This window comes from Aulonocara sp. 'chitande type north' Nkhata Bay, linkage group LG14, assembly GCF_057382095.1.
Source record: "Aulonocara sp. 'chitande type north' Nkhata Bay isolate Kocher_YH1m ecotype deep benthic linkage group LG14, A_spYH_male_GT1.1, whole genome shotgun sequence".
In the NCBI taxonomy this organism is placed as follows: Eukaryota; Metazoa; Chordata; class Actinopteri; order Cichliformes; family Cichlidae; genus Aulonocara; species Aulonocara sp. 'chitande type north' Nkhata Bay.
In genome coordinates this window covers 26,731,032-26,741,932 of record NC_141357.1, presented here as the reverse complement: position 1 = coordinate 26,741,932, position 10,901 = coordinate 26,731,032, and the positions used below count along the sequence as shown (strand labels likewise).

At 38.6% G+C, this 10,901-nt stretch overlaps 1 pseudogene; it reads right to left on the bottom strand.

The window, feature by feature from the left end:
- Positions 1-1,161: 1,161 nt before the first annotated feature.
- LOC147314768 (extracellular calcium-sensing receptor-like) lies at positions 1,162-5,145 on the bottom strand (annotated as a pseudogene).
- Between the last annotated feature and the right edge of the window lie 5,756 nt (positions 5,146-10,901).

Here is a 10,901-nt window from a genome sequence, read left to right as displayed (position 1 = left end):
CCATCTAGACCATTGGGTCCTGCCTCATCCCAGCCAGAGGCCTCGGGTGTCAGGTTTCATGTTCTCACATGTCACGTTCTGTGTACCTAGTGTTTAGTGTTTAGGTTTTCCCATTTTAGTTTTTGTTAGTTTAATCTTAGTCTCTCTTTATTTTGTATTTTGTGCAGTCGAAAATAAAAGTCTTGCTTTACGGTCCAGTTCCGTCTCCATTGTCTGCATGTGGGTCCACTCTTTCTGCACTCCACCTGGTCTGCCATCCCAGACCTGACAATTAGTTTATAATTCTTAAATCTTAATCCTAAATCCTTAGTTATTTAATAATTTATATCATGAAAGATAAAGATTCCTTTATTGTAGCTGTAGTTGGGCATTGTACATTGAAATTGGAGCAGACTTTATGTTTCAGCAGAGCTTATGTTTTAGCAAATTAGTATACACACTGTAATGATGGTTAAAGGTTATTTTACTGTGTTAGAAAAAAATGGTAAATGGCCTGCATTTGTATAGCGCTTTACTCAGTCCCTAAGGACCCCAAAGCGCTTTACACTACATTCAGTCATTCACACACTGGCAATGGCAAGCTACATTGTAGCCACAGCTGCCCTGGGGTGCACTGACAGAGGTGAGGCTGCTGGACACTGGCACCACCAGGCCCTCTGACCACCACCAGTAGGCAAACGTGGGGTTAGCATCTTGCCCAAGGATATTTGACATGCAGCCAGGAGGCAGCCTGGGATCGAACCACTGACCTTTTGATTAGTGGCTGACCTGCTCTGCCACCTGAGCTACAGCCACCCCAGGTTAGGTTGGCTATCTCTGTGCACTGTTGTTGTTTCTTTAAGATACATGTTTGGTTGTGATGCAGGAAGAAGTGAGTTAGTGTGTGCGGGAAGGGGAGGGGGGGTTCTTGTTGTTGTTGTCTAAAGCTGGAGGGAGTTGAGCTATACCTATAATGAACATTACAGGCCTCTCTCATCTTTTTAAGTGGGAGAACTTGCACAATTGGTGGCTGACTAAATACGTTTTTGCCCCACTATATGTTTCTCAGTGAACATCAGTTCCAGAAAGACCAAATACCCTGGAATATAACATAACAGTATGAAACCATATTTATTGCTTTGTTCATTTAGACAATGTATTTTTTTTAGTTGCGTATAAGCTTAAATAAAAAAAAAATCTGGACGTTTTCTACTGTATATGAAAAATCTGTGTTCCATTGCGGCGAGCCATTATAGCTTTCTTTGTGTTCAACTCTGGTCTCAACAGGATTATGTAACATTTGGGTCCAAACAATGTGACCAAGAGTCCAAAACTTGAGGCCAAGATGGCAAATACCTCCACTGCATCTGCATAATTTCTGGTGAGCTGATATAAACAGGAACAAAGGCCACCCACACAGTACAGAAGATCAGCATGCTGAATGTGATGAGTTTGGCCTCATTAAAACTATCAGGGAGATTCCTCACCAGGAATGCAATTAGAAAACTGAGGAAAGCTAGCATCCCAATATAGCCCAATAACACTGCAAAACCAACAGTTGACCCAACTGCACACTCATAAATGATTTTATCATTGTGGTATTGGGTGTTTTTATGTGGAGTTGGAGAGGAAGAAACAAGCCAGGTAGTGCAGATGGCTGCTTGAATAGCTGTAAGAAACAGAACTGTTCCTCTCTGCTGCATAGCACCAAACCACTTCAGACTGGTTCCCCCTCCTGGCTTGGAGGCTTTGAACACAGCCAGAACTACCATGGTTTTTACCAGGATGCATGAGACACACAGCACAAAGCTGATCCCAAATGCTGCATGCCTGAGTTGGCATGTCCATAGCCTAGGTCGTCCAATGAACAGCAGTGAACAAAGGAAACACAACTTGAGTGACAGCAATAGCTGAAAACTAAGTTCTGAATTGTTGGCACGTATTATAGGTGTTCTGCGATGGTAGAAAAAGATTCCTAGAACAATAACACATATAAATGTTCCCAGCAGTGAAATTGCTGTCAAGCAAATACCCAGAGGCTCATGGTAGGAGAGGAACTCTGTCTTCTTGGGAACACAGTGATCACGCTGGGGGTTTGACCAAAAATCCTCTGGACAATTGGTGCACTCCAAGGAATCTACAAAAAGGGGGAAGATGGTATCATACATACTATGTTTAATATGAATCTAATTAAATATGCAGCGGTAAAAGATAAAAACTCACTGCTCTTGTTAGTGGTTTTTCCCTCAGAACAAGGGATGCAGTCAAAACAGCATTTGGGTTCCTCCTTCTTTCTCACCATGTGGGTACCAGGAGGACAGCTCTCACTACATACCGATCGAGGTGGCTATAGGATGAAATTAAATATTACCTGCCAGAATTACATATATTATGTAATACATATATGTGCCAAAATATAAAAGTCTAAAAACCATATCTAACCTTTTTGGATTCAAAGTTCCAGAAGATTTTGTCTTCATCAAGTATGAGTTCTTCACCTTTGAAAGCAGACCTCTTAACCTCACCCACAGTTTGAATTTTAATGTTTCCATCAGGGAGCCACAACCAGTTCATCACATCATAAATTGGCACCACATCACCATTCTCATCAAATGACACTTGATCACCAAATGGAGTGGTAAAATTGACCATTTCCAAATAATAAATAAGCTGTTAAAAAGGGATTTATAATAAATAAATTATTTTTCATAGTGCAAACAGTGGCACCTGGTATTAAATAATCAAATATAACATTAAATTGGATTTATACAAACATATAAAATTATTACAATCTAACTCAAAATCAAAGATCGCACATCACTAATACTGCTGTATATGCCTACTGGTTTATGATCTCTCAGATCTAAATATATTAACCATTACTCCAGTTCAGAAGGATGAAAACATCTTTTTAGCTCATTCAAACTTTTTCATGGTTTGTCTTTCGTATTTACTCTACTGTGTGCATTCTGTTCTGAAAGTAATTATAGGGCAAAAGATCTTCTCATTTAATGGAGTGCAATTTGATATCAAACCTGCCACGGTTCCAATGTTTGCAATGTGGCACAGCTGTGGCCACGGAAAGGTCCTCTTCCTGGCTTGCACCGTAACATGTCATCAAGGGAATATGCTAAAGCATATACAGCTTTGTACACATTGTATTCTGGCCGGAGGTTGGAAATATCCAAAAACTCAGAGTCCACATGGTCCAGATCTTCCTCTCCAGTGCATAATGTACCTCTACCTTCTACCCAGCCTGTTGGAGCTGGTGCAAATCTGCACTTAAATGTGAATTCCCAAAACTGATTCACCTGAAATTTATTGAAAATTATTTTTACAAATAATAAAAATATATACATCTTGGACATATGATAAGAAAGAGTTCAGCTCTCACCATGCTATTTCCATAGCTGTTATTGTGATGTAGGTCAGGACGTATTTGTAAGAGGAATTCCCTGAGCCCTGGTATTTCTCCTCGACGAATTGCAATGCCCAGTGTTCCACCCAGATATGGCATGAGCTGAGGTGTTTGGAGCACAGTAGCTTCTGTCCAGGCTTCACTGGCCATCCACTGTAGGCCAGTTAGATTTTGCCTCACTACCTGTGCATTGTATTATACAAAATCTGTAATGTGATATTGTAGCTCAAAACTACTTTAGTGACATAATATTACAGTAGATGCAGTAGATGCTCATGATGCAAATTAATTCTACATGACTAGTTTTTACTACACATTCACACAGACATATAAAACATGTTTTGCACAGTCTAATGATTTTTATTCTTGCAACTAGTAATAATTAAATTGTTTTAAACCCAAACCTCTTCCATAAGGTTTACTATGCGACTATGATGTGCAAAGACAATGACAACTCGAGCTGAGGACATTTTCATCACATTCACAATCCTCCTGAGTTCATCCATGTCTTTGTCCCAGGGTAAAATCTCGAAGTAAGCCAGGCATCCTTCACCCGACAGACTGAGATCAGATTGCAAAGATCTGGCTGCGTGAAGTCCGTAATCATCATCACTGACAAGAAGACCTGCCCAAGTCCAGCCAAAGTGTTTTAGAATCTGAATCATAGCACGTACCTATGTAAATACAAATTAAAGGGTGAGCGCAAAGACAAACAAATCTTTCATACCAGTATTTGCAGATCAACTTCCACAGCACACAGGTAGAATTTTTTAGTTTTTTACATCATTATACATTCTGTTAAAAAACAGGTATTTTATTCCTGAAAATACTTCTGTTGTTGCATTAATAATTTAGTGACAAATGTGAAATTGTGCTCCTGACCTGGAAAGCATCACTTGGTATTGTTCTAAAGAAGGATGGATACTTTTGACGGTCAGTTAGGCAGGAACAAGTGGCAAAATAACTCACCTGTGAAAAATACACATTATGTATAAATATCCAAAGTCTGTACTCCTTTATTATTTTTATCATGTTAGCGCTATTATTAAGTGGCTTTATATTTGCTATGAAATCAAAATAATACAAGGTATCTATTACAAGATTAAGAAGACCACTTACCATGGGTACTCTGTACAAACCTAAGACGTTGGAAATGGCAATAGAATGTGTAGAGGAAGAATCACCCACAATCCCTATGACTGGAAGATTTCCAGTACATCTATTATCTAATATAATGTTTTCCTCTTGACCACTGGCTAATGACAATGCTGCACGGAATCCAATTCCAAGTGTGACACAGTTATCATAAAGAGTATATCCAAGAGTGACATTTGGCAGCAGGTTGGAGTTTCTGTTGATCTCATCAATAGCAAAGGCCATGGTTTGTGCCTGCCTAAATCCTAGTTCATAAAAACTAACAAAGAAAAATACAACAGTATACTTGGAAAACATGTTACACAAATACTGTTATAAACCACAATTAAAGGGATTTTTAATGACAAAAAAAATACAAAGAAGATGTTTCATTCCAGACAAGGCATTTTTTCAAATGTATTAATGCAGAGAGTACTAGATATAAGATGCATATCAATAATAGATTTTCGCTTTCGTTTTCACTTTTTTCCCTGACATACTTACCCATGGCAAGTAGGCTGTTGTGGCTGTGAGGTAAAAGACAGGTCAGCAACGCTTGAAAAAAAGTGGACTTGAAACAGTCCACCCAGAATGACATCTCCACTCTTGTGCATGCCATTTAGATGAAATTGTCTCTGTAACTGACAGGAGGAGGGAAACAGAGAAGAGGCTACAGCAGAAGAAAAATAGGAATACAGCAAAATGAATAAGAGCAAGTTGGTTTGTAATAATGACCACATGACAGCTTTCTGACTTTCTGAGTCTAGTCGTCAGGTTTTATTGTTTTGCCATTCCCTTTTATTGACATGCTGTGTTGACTAATCTTGCATACCACCCATAAGGGAAAAACAAGGAGCAGTGGCAGGACCTAAAGGACATGTCATTTGAGATTACGTTTGTATGCAGGTAGACCTCGATAACACTGCAAGTTAATTAGTTATCAACAAGGACTCAGCTCTTTTGTGTGTTTTTGTTTTGTTAATTTAAATTTTATATTTTTTAGTCAATATAAAGGAAGAATTAATAGTCTTGTGGTTGATCCAACGTGGCAAGTAAGTAAATAAAATGTTATTTAATAGCACCTTTCAAAATAAATCTCACAAAATGCTTCACAATTAATTCCAGAACATGAAAAGAAAAGTTAACCAAATGCAAGTCTTAAAAAAGAGACCACCAAATTCAGAGATCTTCATCTTAGACAGGGACAGCCCAGAGTCTAGAGGTTTCAAAAGCTCTTTGTCCTTTAGTTTTCAGCTTCTTATGATGTCTAGCCAGCAGATCCTGCTTTAAGAGTTAGCAAATGCGGCAAGGAGACCAAGATCTTCCATTACCAGCACAAAACAAACTTCAGCTATTTCTTTATGTAAGTGGTTGGATGACAGCCTTAAAATAAGTAGGACCTTGACCAGAGACCAGTTATGTTTTAATTATAGTCAGCACATGGACACATATAGACCGAAAGAGATTTTTGGACAGAGATGTGTTAAACATCAAGCGAGCAGAAGGATGCTTTCACTGAGTCAACTAATTTAACCAGCTCAGTTTAAGAAACAGATAAAAAAAAATGAATATAACATGTCAAACTGGAGCAGGAACAGCCAACAAAGATGCTAAAGGAAAAACATTTTTTCTTTAGCATCAAACATCACTGATTTTTTTCTGCTTATAAAGAAACAAGAATATCTTAATGTTCATTTTAACACACTGAGACAGCAGGTAGCACAGGGGTAACAATATCAGTAATTCTGTCAAGTAAGACCTTACGATTACCCTTAATCTTTGTAACAAGGTTTGAATAATAGACAGCTGTGGCATTTCTAACTGAATTGTTGAGATAAATATGTAAATAACTTTTCCTTCACAAATGCTCAACTCTTTGATAAGAACACTTTAATCAGTGAATACTGTCATTTATTCTTTTTTTGGCCTGTCCTGTCCTGCACTGTAGGAATCAGAATTACTGTCTGATGGCAAAGAAAAATGCCCAACCGATTTACTTTCCTAAGTGGATCATTACAGCTTTTTCCATACTGGTCCACTTGATTGTCATAGTTTCTTTATTATTTCTTTCTTTATTTTATTTTATTTTTTACGTTTAAGTAAAGGCCCCCAGCCCCAGATGGCAAACAGAGAACAGGGGTGTGAAGACCCCATAACTCATTCTACCTGCTCATATGTGGTGTTCCAGTGTGCTGTTCTAAAGTGCATTTAAAATATGGGAAGGGCATGGTACCAATGACTCTCTGCCAGATAGCAGCTGGTGTCAGCACGGCCCCTTCAGAGCCCTCAACGTCTACATGTATTTAAAATTGAGAAGTGGGCACCGGTACCAGAGATGAGGTGGGAGGAGGGAGGCAACTGGGGATGGGGAGAGAAGGACATGTCTACCCAGAGTTAGGACCAAGAAGCAGAGTTGCAGTCTTACACGCCTCTCTGCAGCTTCTCTCCTCCTGTCATCCCCCCAAAACTCCAGAGACTGTGTCAGTTCCCAATCGGACAATAAACAAACTTAAAACCAGCAAAAAACAACTTTAACTAACTACTACGACTTAAAAAATCACAAAGAAAGAACAATTCACTATCCAAATCTATACCAAAGAGTAAAAAAGTGAAATTAAACATTAGGTCTCTCACTTCCAAGTCTCTGTTAGTACATGAGTTAATAATTGATCAACAAATTGATTTACTCTGCCTTACAGAAACCTTGCTACAGCAGGATGATTATGTTAGTTTAAATGAATCATCACCCCTGAGTCATACTAACTATCAGAATTCTCAAAGCACAGGCCGAGGGTCGGTGTAGCAGCAACTTTTCACACCAGCCTATTAATCAACCAAACCATGAGGTTGTTCAGAATGCTGTTGCAAGGCTTCTGACCAAGTCTTCCAGTTACTCGCATGTCATACTCCTGCTGATCCAGCTTGACATTTGGAGCTCCGCATGGACAAGCACCAACATACGTCAGAGATCTTTTACATCCATACATCCCCAGCAGGTCCCTGAGGCCATGTGATCACGGCTTGCTGGTTGTCCATCATACTAGGCTGAAAAGTGACAGAGCTTTAGTAACAGTGGCCCCCAAATTCTGGAACTCTCTGCCTTTGAGCTTGAGATCTGTGGACTCAGTGGTGTCTTTAAAAAAAAAAACACTAAAAACAAGGGATGGGACTTTAACTCATTAATTGCATGTATTAATTAAAAAAAAAATGCATTAAAAAAAAGCATTTAATTGCACTTTGGATTCCAAGCAAAGGAGAACTTTTGTTAATGCACGATTTCCTTGTATACCGATTGCACTGATTTACACATCATCGCTACAAAGAATCAGAAGAAAGCGCATTACTAGGACTTATCGGAGGCAATTTTCATTTCAAAAGACTACCTGAGCAAAGCCTCGATAAAAGTGTTGTTTTGTGCAAACTGTGAAAAAAGGAGTTTGCATACCACCAAAGCACTTCAACCTTATGGTGCCATCTTAATGCAAAACATGTTGCAGTGAGCACAAAAACTGTGGGAGCTTTTAGCTCTAACACCAATCACCAAGTACCAACAAAAGGTGTCGGCATCCCAAACTTGATGAAATGACTGGCTTACGGACCAAAATTAGTAAGTCAACATCGGACAAACTTACAAATTCTCTTGCAAAATTGATTGCTCTGGACTGTAGACCACTATCAGTGGTAGAAGATAGGGGGTTAAAAAATGTCCTACAATTAGCGTCAGGTGATCCAACTTTCCAAAGACTATTTCAAGTAAAATTCAACAGCTTTATGACACTGAAAAGTAAGAACATTTCTTTCATCACAGACAGCCCTGCTACTATGGATTAACTACACAAAGAGCAAACAAGACTGGGGCAACAGAAAGAGCCACTCATACAGGATGTTTCCACATGGTGGAATTCAATGCTGGATATGGTTTCGCGTCTACTGAAGAATCAAGAGGCTGTTTTTGCTGATCACAAACTAGTCATTTTAACTCCATCAGAGCTTGTAAAACTCCACGAGCTGGCAACTGTCCTTGAGCCATGCAGGTAAATAAACTCTCTTTTAACGTATTGTTACAGTTTCTTCAAAAAGTTCTAGATTTGAAAGTTTGTAAAAATTACTTTCTTGAACTGTCTACTACAGGTTTGTGACTGAGCTTCTTAGAGGTGAGACATATGTCTCATGTTCAGAGGACCTATCCAACATGTAGCTACACTCAAACAACCAGTGGCTCAAGATAGCTACCGTGCTTGACCCACACTTTAAGGATTTAAAGTGCTTTGCAAGGGGAGAGTGAGAAGAGGTTTGGACCAGCCTTGAGGCCCTGCTGCAGGAACAGTGTAAAAATGCCAGCACAAAGGAGCCAGCAAAGACAAGGTTCTTCATCTTCTCTTCATTGTCTTCAGACTCTGATTCAGATTAGGAAGCCATGTGTAACAGGGCCCTGAGTTTGTAAAGAGCAGAAAAAAAAAAAAAAAAAAAAAAAAAGAGCAGAATCCACCATCAGCGAGAAAGACTGCCTGGTGCAGTGGTGGTCCAGTCAAGCAGGGACCCACCTTCAGCTGTCTGTCCTGGCCCGCAAATATTTGATTAGTCCTGCCACTTCTGTCCCATGTGAGAAACTGTTCTCACTTGCAGGTCACATAGTAACAAAAAAAGAAAGCACCTTGAGCTCTGAAAATAAGAAAAGGCTAGTTTGTCTAAGTAACTGGCTGAAAGAGATGGACAGTAAATAAGCATGAAGGTATTGTGAGTCCAACGGGTTTGTTATTTTTTGCACTAAAAGTTTTGATGATCAAACTATTTTAGCCTAATGTACAAAATAATATTGGCTAAGGTTACTCAGAGTTTAAAGGTGAAGCAGGTCAAATAACCTTTTATTTTTCTGCCCTATTTTTAAGAAGAAAAACTGCACTTTATGTTGAATTTTTTATTATTATTATTATTTAAAAACAATACCATTTTGAAAATGTACATAAGGTACTTAAAACAGCATTTTGTGTTTAAGTCTGCCCAATTTTGGCCAGGGATATTATTTTTGTTTCTCTGTTTTGAATTGAAATGCTGTTTAAATGCTTTTCCCCCCCATAAATTAAAAGAGTTAGAGTTTACAGTATTTATTTCCATCTCTATTATTTAATTCTGTCGCCCACCCTTTTAAATAAAACAAAAAACATTTACACTTAGGGGGAAATTTTCTTGTGCGATTAAATTCGATTAATTACAAAGCCTCTAATTAATTAGATTTTAACATCCATGTAGATGCTAAAAATGACAGCCTCAACTCAACATTTAATCTGTTGTTAGACTCAATTGGCTTTCTTAAAATATAAAAGAACCCACCTGCACTCTGGATCTTGTTTTAACATATGGGGTAGAAATGGAACATTTAACAGTGTTTCCTGAAAACCCTCTCTTGTCTGATCATTTCCTGATAACATTTAAATTTACAATAATTGATTACACAGCAGTGGGGATTAGACCTTATCACAAAAGGTGTTTTTTTCTGAAACTGCTGTAACAAAGTTTAAGAATATAATCCACCCACTGTTATCATCTTTAATGCCCTATACCAACACAGAGCAGAGCAGCTACTTGAACGCTACTCCAACAGAGGTCAATTATCTTGTTAATAATTTTGCCTGCCATATGGGACTGGATACTGTAGCTCCTGTGAAAAATAGAGCCTCAAATTCAGAACTACTTGGCTCCCTGGTATAATTCTGAAACATGTAGCTACTTTTAGTACCATTTAGTCTTTTTCTCCAATTGATCTTTCTGAGTTAACTTCAGTAATTACTTCCTCAAAACCATTCCTACAACACTGCTCAAAGACGTCCTGCCATTAATTAATGCTTCAATTTTAAATATGACCAACCTATCTCTATCCAAAGACTACAAGAACACAAGAAGAATATGGTAAGTTAAACAAAGAACTTGGTACAATGAGTAAAGATGGCCTGTTACTAACATGAGTTAGCTGACAAACTGGTGAAGAAGAGATGTAGACGCTGGTCTTAAATACTGCCTGTAGATCTACAGGGAGTGCAGAATTATTAGGCAAATGAGTATTTTGTCCACATCATCCTCTTCATGCATGTTGTCTTACTCCAAGCTGTATAGGCTCGAAAGCCTACTACCAATTAAGCATATTAGGTGATGTGCATCTCTGTAATGAGAAGGGGTGTGACATCAACACCCTATATCAGGTGTGCATAATTATTAGGCAACGTCCTTTCCTTTGGCAAAATGGGTCAAAAGAAGGACTTGACAGGCTCAGAAAAGTCAAAAATAGTGAGATATCTTGCAGAGGGATGCAGCAGTCTCAAAACTGCAAAGCTTCTGAAGCGTGATCATCGAACAATCAAGCGTTTAATTCAAA